The sequence below is a fragment of the Choloepus didactylus genome, chromosome 3, assembly GCF_015220235.1.
Source record: "Choloepus didactylus isolate mChoDid1 chromosome 3, mChoDid1.pri, whole genome shotgun sequence".
NCBI classification, from domain to species: domain Eukaryota; kingdom Metazoa; phylum Chordata; class Mammalia; order Pilosa; family Megalonychidae; genus Choloepus; species Choloepus didactylus.
Window position 1 is genome coordinate 85,395,838 of NC_051309.1, and position 9,188 is coordinate 85,405,025.

A 9,188-nucleotide genomic window follows, 5' to 3' on the forward strand; every position below is an offset into this window, starting at 1 on the left:
GATTCTTTCTGATGTAAGGAAAATGTTCAGAAATAGATTGTGGTGATGAACGCATAACTATATGATCATACTGTGAACAGTTGATTGTAGAACATGGATGATTATATGGTATGTGAATATATTTCAATAAAACTGAACTTAAAAAAAAAATTGCATTGTGTGATAAGCCAGAATGATATGCCCCCATATTATATACATGCAATATATGCATATTAAATATTTACATAAATTTAATAAGTTGTATCTATTTGGAGATCTTGTTATATGCTGCTGTTCTAGTTGGAGAGATCCATAAGAAACATAGCAACATGTGATTAAAAAACATGATGTAACTTATGAGAAAAGTGGTTCATCTAAATGTTTGGCTTGGTTTGTTGTTATTTCAGCAAAGAAGAAATAAATAATGAGGCTCACATGAATTCTGGAATTTGCCACAAACCAAAAAATACTTCTTTCATTTCAGAAAGGCAGTTAATCTTCTTACCCTTACTCCATGTGACTCTTTCTTCCCAGATCTCCTTTGATCATACCCAAATTGATTTCACAGAGGATCTTTATATTCCTCATAAAACACCCACTCACACAAAAGGTTTAATAAAGCCACAAGTAAGGGACTTTCCATATGAAGTTTTTTGTGACCTCTCACCCACATGAGAATACTTGAAGGGAGAATAATTCTCTAATTCTTACATCCTCATCTTCCAAACCTCTTTGCTTTACAAATAGGGCACATTAGAAAAAAATACTAGCTACAAAATCCAAAGTATTTTGTTAAAATCCTTACTGCCTATCCTTGAGAACACTACGCCTCAATTCCTGGCTTGTAAAATGTCATAGAAGAAAACCAACTCTGCAAATTAACTTACTGCCCTTCCCCCCTATGTGGGACATGAGTCCCAGGGGTGTAAGTCTCCTTGGAAATGTGGGATATGACTCCCAGGGATGAGTCTGGCCCTGGCATCATAGGATTGAGAAAATCTTGGCCAAAAGAGGAAAAGGAATGAAACAAAATAAAGTCTCAGGTTAAGAGATTTCACAGAGAGTTGAGAGGTCATTCTGGAGGTTCTTTGTATGCATTATATAGATATCCCTTTAATTTTCTATTGTATTAGAATAGCTAGAAGGAAATACCTGAAATTGTTGAACTGTAATGCAATAGCCTTGATTCTTGATGATGATTATGTAACTATATAGCTTTTAGCATGTGACTGTGATTGTGAAAACCTTGTGACTGCCACTCCCTGGATCCAGTGTATGGCTAGATGAGTAATAAAATAAAGACAAAAAATATATAAATAATAGGGAGCATAAGCAGTATGGGATATTTTGGGTGTTCTTTTTTATTTTTATTTTTATTTTTATTTCTTATTTTTATTATTTTTTTGGAGTAATGAAAATGTTCTAAAATTGATTATGGTGATGAATGCACAACTATATGATGATACTGTGAGCCATTTATATATACATTGGATGGATTACATGGTGTGTGAACATATCTCAATAAAATTGCATTTAAAAAATGGCATAGAAGAGCTCAGAGGGTTTGTTTTAGTTTTCTATTGCTGTGTAACAAATTACCACAAACTTAAGGGTTTAAAAACAACACAAATTTATTATGTATCAGTTTCATAGTTCACAAGTCCAGGCATAGTATGGCTGAATTTTCTACCCTAGGTGTCACCAAACTAAAATTAACATGTAGGTCAGGGATGCGGTTCTCATCTGGGGCTCTAGGTCCTTTTCAAAGTTCCCTTGCTGTTGGTAGAATTAAGTCCCTTACAGTTGTAGGACTGTCCCCATTTTCCTCCTAGCTGAGAGCTTCGTACCACTCTTAACTCCTAGAGGCTGCCTACAGTTCCTTGCACATCTGCAAAGCCTGCAATGGAGAATCTCCCTCAGGTTGAAACCTCCTCATGCTTCAGATTTATGACTTCTTCTGTGCCTGACTTGCAGATCCAATAGATTTAAAGGGTACATGTGATTAGGTCATGTCCACCCAGATAGTTTCCCTTTCTTAAAATCAACTGTACCATATAACGTAACCCTATTAAGGAGTAAAATCTATTAGATTTACAGTCATAGGGATTATGCATTCAAAATATAAACTAGGAGATGACAATATTTGATAACCATTTTAGAATTCTGACTACCATGGGGTTGTTTTAAGGATTAAATAAGATAATATTGAAAAGTACTTATCTGAATACTTTGTCTTCAGTATGGGCCTAATGAATTTTGATTTATTCTGAATACGATATTAATATGAATATGAGTAGGGGGAGGGAAGACAGAGAAGCCACCAACTAGTCACCAATTCAGTTGAACCAAATTTCTGTAGGTCAAAAATAATAGAATATCAAAAATTTCATATGAGTCAACTTACCATATCTGCTCAGCATTATATTTCATGAAACACTGAAGAAACACTTCACTGCTTTTCAATCATTCATTCATCCACTCTTTTCATTCCTCCATTGACTCATTTAACAAATGAGCAGAGAAATTTAAAGCATACAAGAAGGAACAAGACACTCCTGTAAGCCCGGAAATTTTAGGATCTAATCAAATCTTCCTCCTCATAGATTTTAACAGTGCCATTAATGTTAGATAAAGCTGCTTCTGAAAGAGCTAAAAGAAGCAACACACATAGCAATGTCATGTGTCTAACTTCACATTGTTTATAATTCTAAGACAAAAACAAATGGAGATGATAAATTTAGAAGAAACTGTGTATTACACAGGCCCTGTGACAAATGGAGTTTACAGTCTTGGCAAGAAGCCCCCAAGGTTTTTCAGCGTTAGCTGGCATCCCACTTTGGAAATACCTTTCTTAGTTTCTCAGCAACAGTTCTGGTATGACAAACAATTCTAGTGTCTCCTTTTTTGGCTTCAAATAAAATAGCATAAGCATATTTAAAAATTGTTCTTTTGCCTTCTAAATTCTTATTTCACATGAGTACTTAATTCATGGTTCTGTGCACCTTACTAGGGTCTCCCAAGGAGAATTTTCCAAATATTCTTGGGAACTTAGAAACTTCATTTGTAATGTTACTCAGAATATTATCCTTTCGCAGTTTGTTTGTCGGTATTTTACTGGTCAGAATGTGGGCAATTTCTGCTACAGATACAGTATTCTATAACTCTGCCCTGCTGATGGTAACTTTATTGAGTTATACTGTACCTAAAGACAGTTTACAAAACAATACTTACCTTCATTGTGTTGATAGCATTTCAGTAATAAAACATAGGGTAGAAGGTATCTTAAACAAAATCTAGTCCAATCCTCTTCATACTTTGAATTCTTATTGCAATATCCTTAAGCAGTTGACATTCAGTCTTTTCTTGAACCCTCCATTTCAAAGGGAGTTCACTAGCAAAGAAGCATGTCTCATACTTTTTATTCTTAAGTTCCAAGTTGAAAAAATAGTGCATATCAACTTCATCATTGCTGAACTTCTGGTCTTTCTTACTGGTTGTGGATTGGCAAGAAGAGACTGCCCCCCAAATACACACAGATTGGATTAAGTTCCTGATTTAATTAGCCAAAGACAAAAATAGTAAACACAAGATGGACCACACAAGTTAGAAACAGATATAACATCTTGATGTGACTTTTCCTGGGCCTCTAATTCCCTAAAATGGTAGAAGCTGGTAACACTGAACAGAATTGGATAATGGGAATGACTGAGCTGACAAAACAGTCACATTCTTCCTACCACAAGTCATTTTATACTTGGAGTTTATCTTCTGTGGTAGGCAGAATAATGGCTGCCCAACGACTTCCATGTCTTAATCCTTAGAATCTGTAAATATGTTACCTTAAATGGTAAAGGATAATTAGGTTACTAATCAGCTAATTTATAGAGATTAGTCTGGATTATCTGAATAGACTCAAAATAGCCACAAGTGTCCTTTAAAGTGGAAGGCAAAAGAGGAGTATGAAAAGGCTTCAACTAGTCTTTGATAGTTTTGAAGATGGAGGAATGGGGTCATGGGCCAAGGAATCTGGGAAGCCTCCAAAATCTATTAAAGGCAAGGAAGCTAATTTTCCCCTACAGACTCCAGAAAGCAATACAACCGTGCAACACCTTCTTTTAACTCAGTGATTGATTTTAACAGGGTTTTAACCCAAGTTTAATCTCTGACCCACAGAACCGTGAAATGATAAATCTGCATTGTTTTAAGCCACCTAGTTTGTGGTAATTTATTACAGCAAAAAATAGAAAATTAATATACCTTCTAATTTAGATTAATTGCCCAGATGTGGGCTCTGAAATGAAAATTCCTATGCAAATGTTTTATTAAGAACAGTTCCCAAGAAAAAAATGGCAATGGAGTGGGGAAGTAGGACAGAGAGAAAGGAGGCCAGGCAAGAGTGGCACATCTATTCAGGTTCCATGGAGGACTTTTGCTCAATTCCATAGAGGCACTCTGGAGACAGTGTGAGTCATATCTCAAAGATGTCCTCATGAAATGGCAAGAGGACTAAGCGATTCATTCCCTTCTGACCTTACACACTGTTCATGGGGGTGAGAGTGGGAGGAGTAAATTTCCAGGTATTTTGGGTCTCCAAAAGAAAGTGAGATTTGGAAGTTCAAGAGCAACCTCCTAGCAAGTGATGTAGATGCGGGCTATTGGGAATGAAAGCTAACAGTGCTTCAGGTATATGAAAATATTGAAGACATGTGGGGACATGGATTGAACACTAGCAATGTCTGCTACTGCTCCCTATGCCAAAGGAATATTTCAAATTATCTATGCATTACCATCTAATTGATTGGGTTTTTACTTTACTAAATTCAGCAACTTCAAGATCACATACAGTCAAAGAAAATAAAGTAGACTCAGTGCCTGTGCTGGTTTGAATGTATTATGCCCCCCACAATAGCCATGTCCTTCAATGCAATCCTGTGGGGTTTAGGGTGGGACCTTTTGATTAGGTTGTTTTCATGGAGATGTGACCCACCCAACTGTAAGTGAAACCTTTTGATTAGATCATTTCCATGGAGGTGTGATCCCACCCTTTCCAGGTGAATCTTAATTAGATCTTTAAGAGAGCCCACAGAGAGAATCCAGAGTTCGTCTCTGGGAGAAGCTAAGAACCAACACAGACCCAGATGCTTGGTGATGCAGACAGAAAGATGTTTGAAGATGCTGAGCTAAAAGATGAAGCCCAGAGTTTGCTCAAGAGAAGCTAAGAGAGGACTCCCAGATGCTTAGATGCACAGGAACTGAAGAAGCTAAGTGAGACAAGCCCAGAGACATTTTGGAGAATGCAATTTTGAAATGCAACCCAGGAGCAAAGGACCAGCAGATGCCAGCCAAGTGCCTTTCCAGCTGACAGAGGTGTTCTGGATGCCATCAGCCGTTCTTCAGTGAAGGTATCCTCTTGTTGATGCCTTAGTTTTGACACTTTTATGGCCTTAGAACTGTAACTTTGTAACCTAATAAATCCCCTTTATAAAAGCCAACCCATTTCTGGTATTTTGTGTAACAGCAGCTTTAGCAAACTGGAACAGTGCCAAAATGTTTCTGAAAAGTATCTGTTTACCTAAAGCATGATATTACATAACTCCAAAATTTTAAGTGCATCCCCTGATTTATCTTTATTAACTATATATAAATAGATTCATCACAGCAGTAACCAATTTATATAGCAGCTGTGTTGCTTTTCTTAGTCATAAGTTGTCTTGAATGGACATCACATTCAACTTTCAAAACTGATTGTTTCCTTTTGTAAACCAACTTCTTTTCCCCTGTTGATAAGATCACTATTATTCTGGCCTCTTAGGTTAAATGTGTTAGACTTTAACTCCTTTTGCCTACTTAAACCCAGTGTCAAGTTTGTCATTACATCCCAAAACATGTCTCTTAGCTGTTTTCTCCCTGCATCCACAACTGCTGACCCAGTCTAAACTCAGTATTTATTTTGCTGTCACAGGCTAGTATATTGAGGCCAGGTTATCAAAAAACTGAAAACATCATTTTTTCCCATGTCACTTCCTTGCTCAAGAATCTATAATAAATCATTTCCCACAGTACCTGGAGATATACCCATAATATTATCTAATGTTTTCTGCATGAGGGGTGAAAACCCTCACCTATCTCCTATTATTAAACATTGTTCTGTTTTACATCATCCTGTTTGTTTTCTTTAGAGGCTTTTCATGATTCAAAATTACGTATTTCCTTGTGTTTACGCATTTATTTTCTATTTCTCCAGCTAAACTGTAAGTTCCCCAAGGGCAAGAGCTATACCTCTTTGTTCATCTTGTACCTCCAGGTACATCTTGTACCTCCAGGTACCAGGCAAAAAGAAGATATTTGTTGATTTAAGAGAAGAAAGGAAGAAATAACTTGAAGGAGGGAAAAAGGGAGTAAGGAATTATTCTCCTTACCTCTTCGCTGACTACACCTCACCTACCTCATATACATATCTCAGGATAATTCTTATCTTTTCCTTTTCTTATGCTATACCCTCTGTACCTTCTAATGCCTTCCTGCTTTCTCTCCAAATCAGATCAAGTCACGGGGCAAGTCCTATCTCATCTCAGATTTTCCTGATTTCTGAACCCACCTGTTCCAACTAGAGACTTATCTCATTTAACTTCTGTTGTAGTTTGCATCTGTGTCATTCTGAGTATGTACTTGCCTACATGTTTTCTTGTGTTGCCATCTAATTGTTTCAGCATTTGGTGTTGTTTCTGCAAATAGATTATATCCTCCTGTGTTTGTCATCTGCCTGTTTGCTTTCAGATACATTCTCCACTCTGTCCCTGATCTGCTCTATTTTATGGCAATCTGCATTTCCCCAGGCTCCCTTACTCTCTGATTTCCCAGTAAATTTAGCCAGTGAAAGACACTCATGGAAAATTAGATACAGGGAGGAGGGGAGAGCCAGGATGTTTCTGCTTCCAGTGACTGTTCCTGCAGCTTCCTGCTATGGTTCCAGCTCTCATCAAATGACCCAGTTTCTGGATTCTAGAAAAACACCTCTTCCCATTGTCTCTCTATCTATGGGGAAGGGAAGAAATTTCTGCTGTGACTAATCCTTAGAATGCCCCAAACTAAACCTGTTTGGCTTCTCAGTTCTTCCGTTTCCTGTGTTAACAACTCCTTGTATTGAACCACTTCTTTTTGAAAGACTTTCAATGTTTGTTTGTTTGTTTGTTTGTTTTCCTGGCAGAGCACTAATATGTCTTCTGAAAATAAGAGCAGTATTTAAAATTTTTCCTGTATCCTCTCACAGCTGGATTCATAATACATACTTACGTATGTTGATTGTTCTGTTATAGAGCTCTACATGTTTATATCAGAAACAATAACCTGAAAAATATTCCCTTGTTCTCTATAAACAAGTTGCAAACAGCCTATTTCCCAAAATGTCTCACTGGAGAAATTATGTTTAGTGTTTAGTAAAGCTCACCCAAACTAGCTAGATTTTACCTAGGATAAATAAAGGTTCTCAAACTTTGAGGTGATTTTGATTTAGCTAAAAAAGGAAAGGGAAAAAAAAATGGGTTCTCTGTATTTAACATCTCACAGAAAATAAACCTTCTACTTTTCCTCCTTCTTTTGTGTAGAGTTATATCTCAAGCATTTGTAAAAGACTGTTAGCTAAGACTCTAAAAGTATGAGTTACAGTTGAATTGTGACTAAAGTCAATCTCTACTTTCAAGCATTAAAACTATAATCTGTGTATCAGTTAAGAAAGATGATTCATTTCAATTATTTTTCTCTCTTCCTAAGAAATGAAACAACTTCAAAGCTCTGCTAGTAAAATGTCTTTTAAGCAAATCTATTTTTTTTCACCTTCCACTGAGTCATGTTATATTTTCCGCTGTCTTAAGTTTTCCAAATGACATGTAGTTCATGGCTGAATATAAAACAGAGCTGCAAAATCTCAGCAGAAAGCAAAACAAAGCTCCAGAAGTACAGGGAAGGGTGGCAGAATGAGAACTAATCCCCTGTCTGATCAGGACCAGAAGTCTAGTCCTACATAAATGGGTGAAACGGTCTGTTTCCTTCAGTTTCGTCATCATCAATATTTAGGACTAGATTAAATCATTTATGAAGACTCCTTAACTGAAAAAAAAATAGATACAAAGAAATAAACAAACCAAAAAAAACAGAATTGGGTGGAGCGTCTTTTTGTGATACCAATAAAAGCAATCACAAATCCTTTATGAAATGAAGGTAGAGGTAGAAATAAATAATAGAAGACTTCAACAATGTGCCTGTAATTTTTGAACCAGTTCTTTTATAGATAACTAACCAAAGCATAAATTGAGAAATGATCACATTTTATATGGTAAGAGGTAAACAAATTTATTAATAATATTCAATATTGGAAAAATATAGGTTTAGTTCAAAGGGATTGTATAATTTTAGAGCTATATGAGACTTTGGAGCACTTAGCCCAGAATTTTCTTCACCTTTTGAAGGAAAACATGCCTGCAGTGGAAATTGGTTGAAAGCTCTATAATCCCTTTTCTGATTTAAAACAAAAACAAAAAACCACATATATGTATTGGCACAATTGTACATACAATATCTGGGTGTTCATGGGCCTACTGAAGTATATGCATGCAATTCCTAACTTAAACCATCTCCATCATTTGAAAGGTGAGAATTTAAATAGATAGTCCAAAGACACTGGATTGCTTAGGGTAAAAACTGTACTAAAACATGGATTTTTAAATTGCTTCTCTTTCTACTTCACACTATCCTATTTGGTGAGAAAATTATTGATGAAGTTGAATTTTTACAAGTTTCTTAGATAAAGAAAGAAAAATAATTATTTGAGTGATGTGGTGAAATGTCCAAGAATTAGAGTGAAAAATGCTTAAGACTTACAAGAGAAGCTAACAGAGAACATACTGGGTATCTTTTCTTAAGAGTAGTGTGGCTCCAAGAGATATCAATTTAAATATATATATATATCAGCAAATAAAAATTAATTTCAAAATAAATTCTCAAAAGTTCTTTACTTAAATCAGATGTCAGGATGGGATTCCACCACAATACTTCTTTAATTCTTTTTTCCTCACGTATTGCAACTTCTTCTGACTCTCCCTCTCTTAAAATCCTCTGGGGAATTAGGTGGAGAGATTCCTTGTTGATTGCTACCTCCTGCCTCCTGTCCTTCTTCCCCTTCTGATTCTGCTTTACAAAGGCATTCTCAAGCA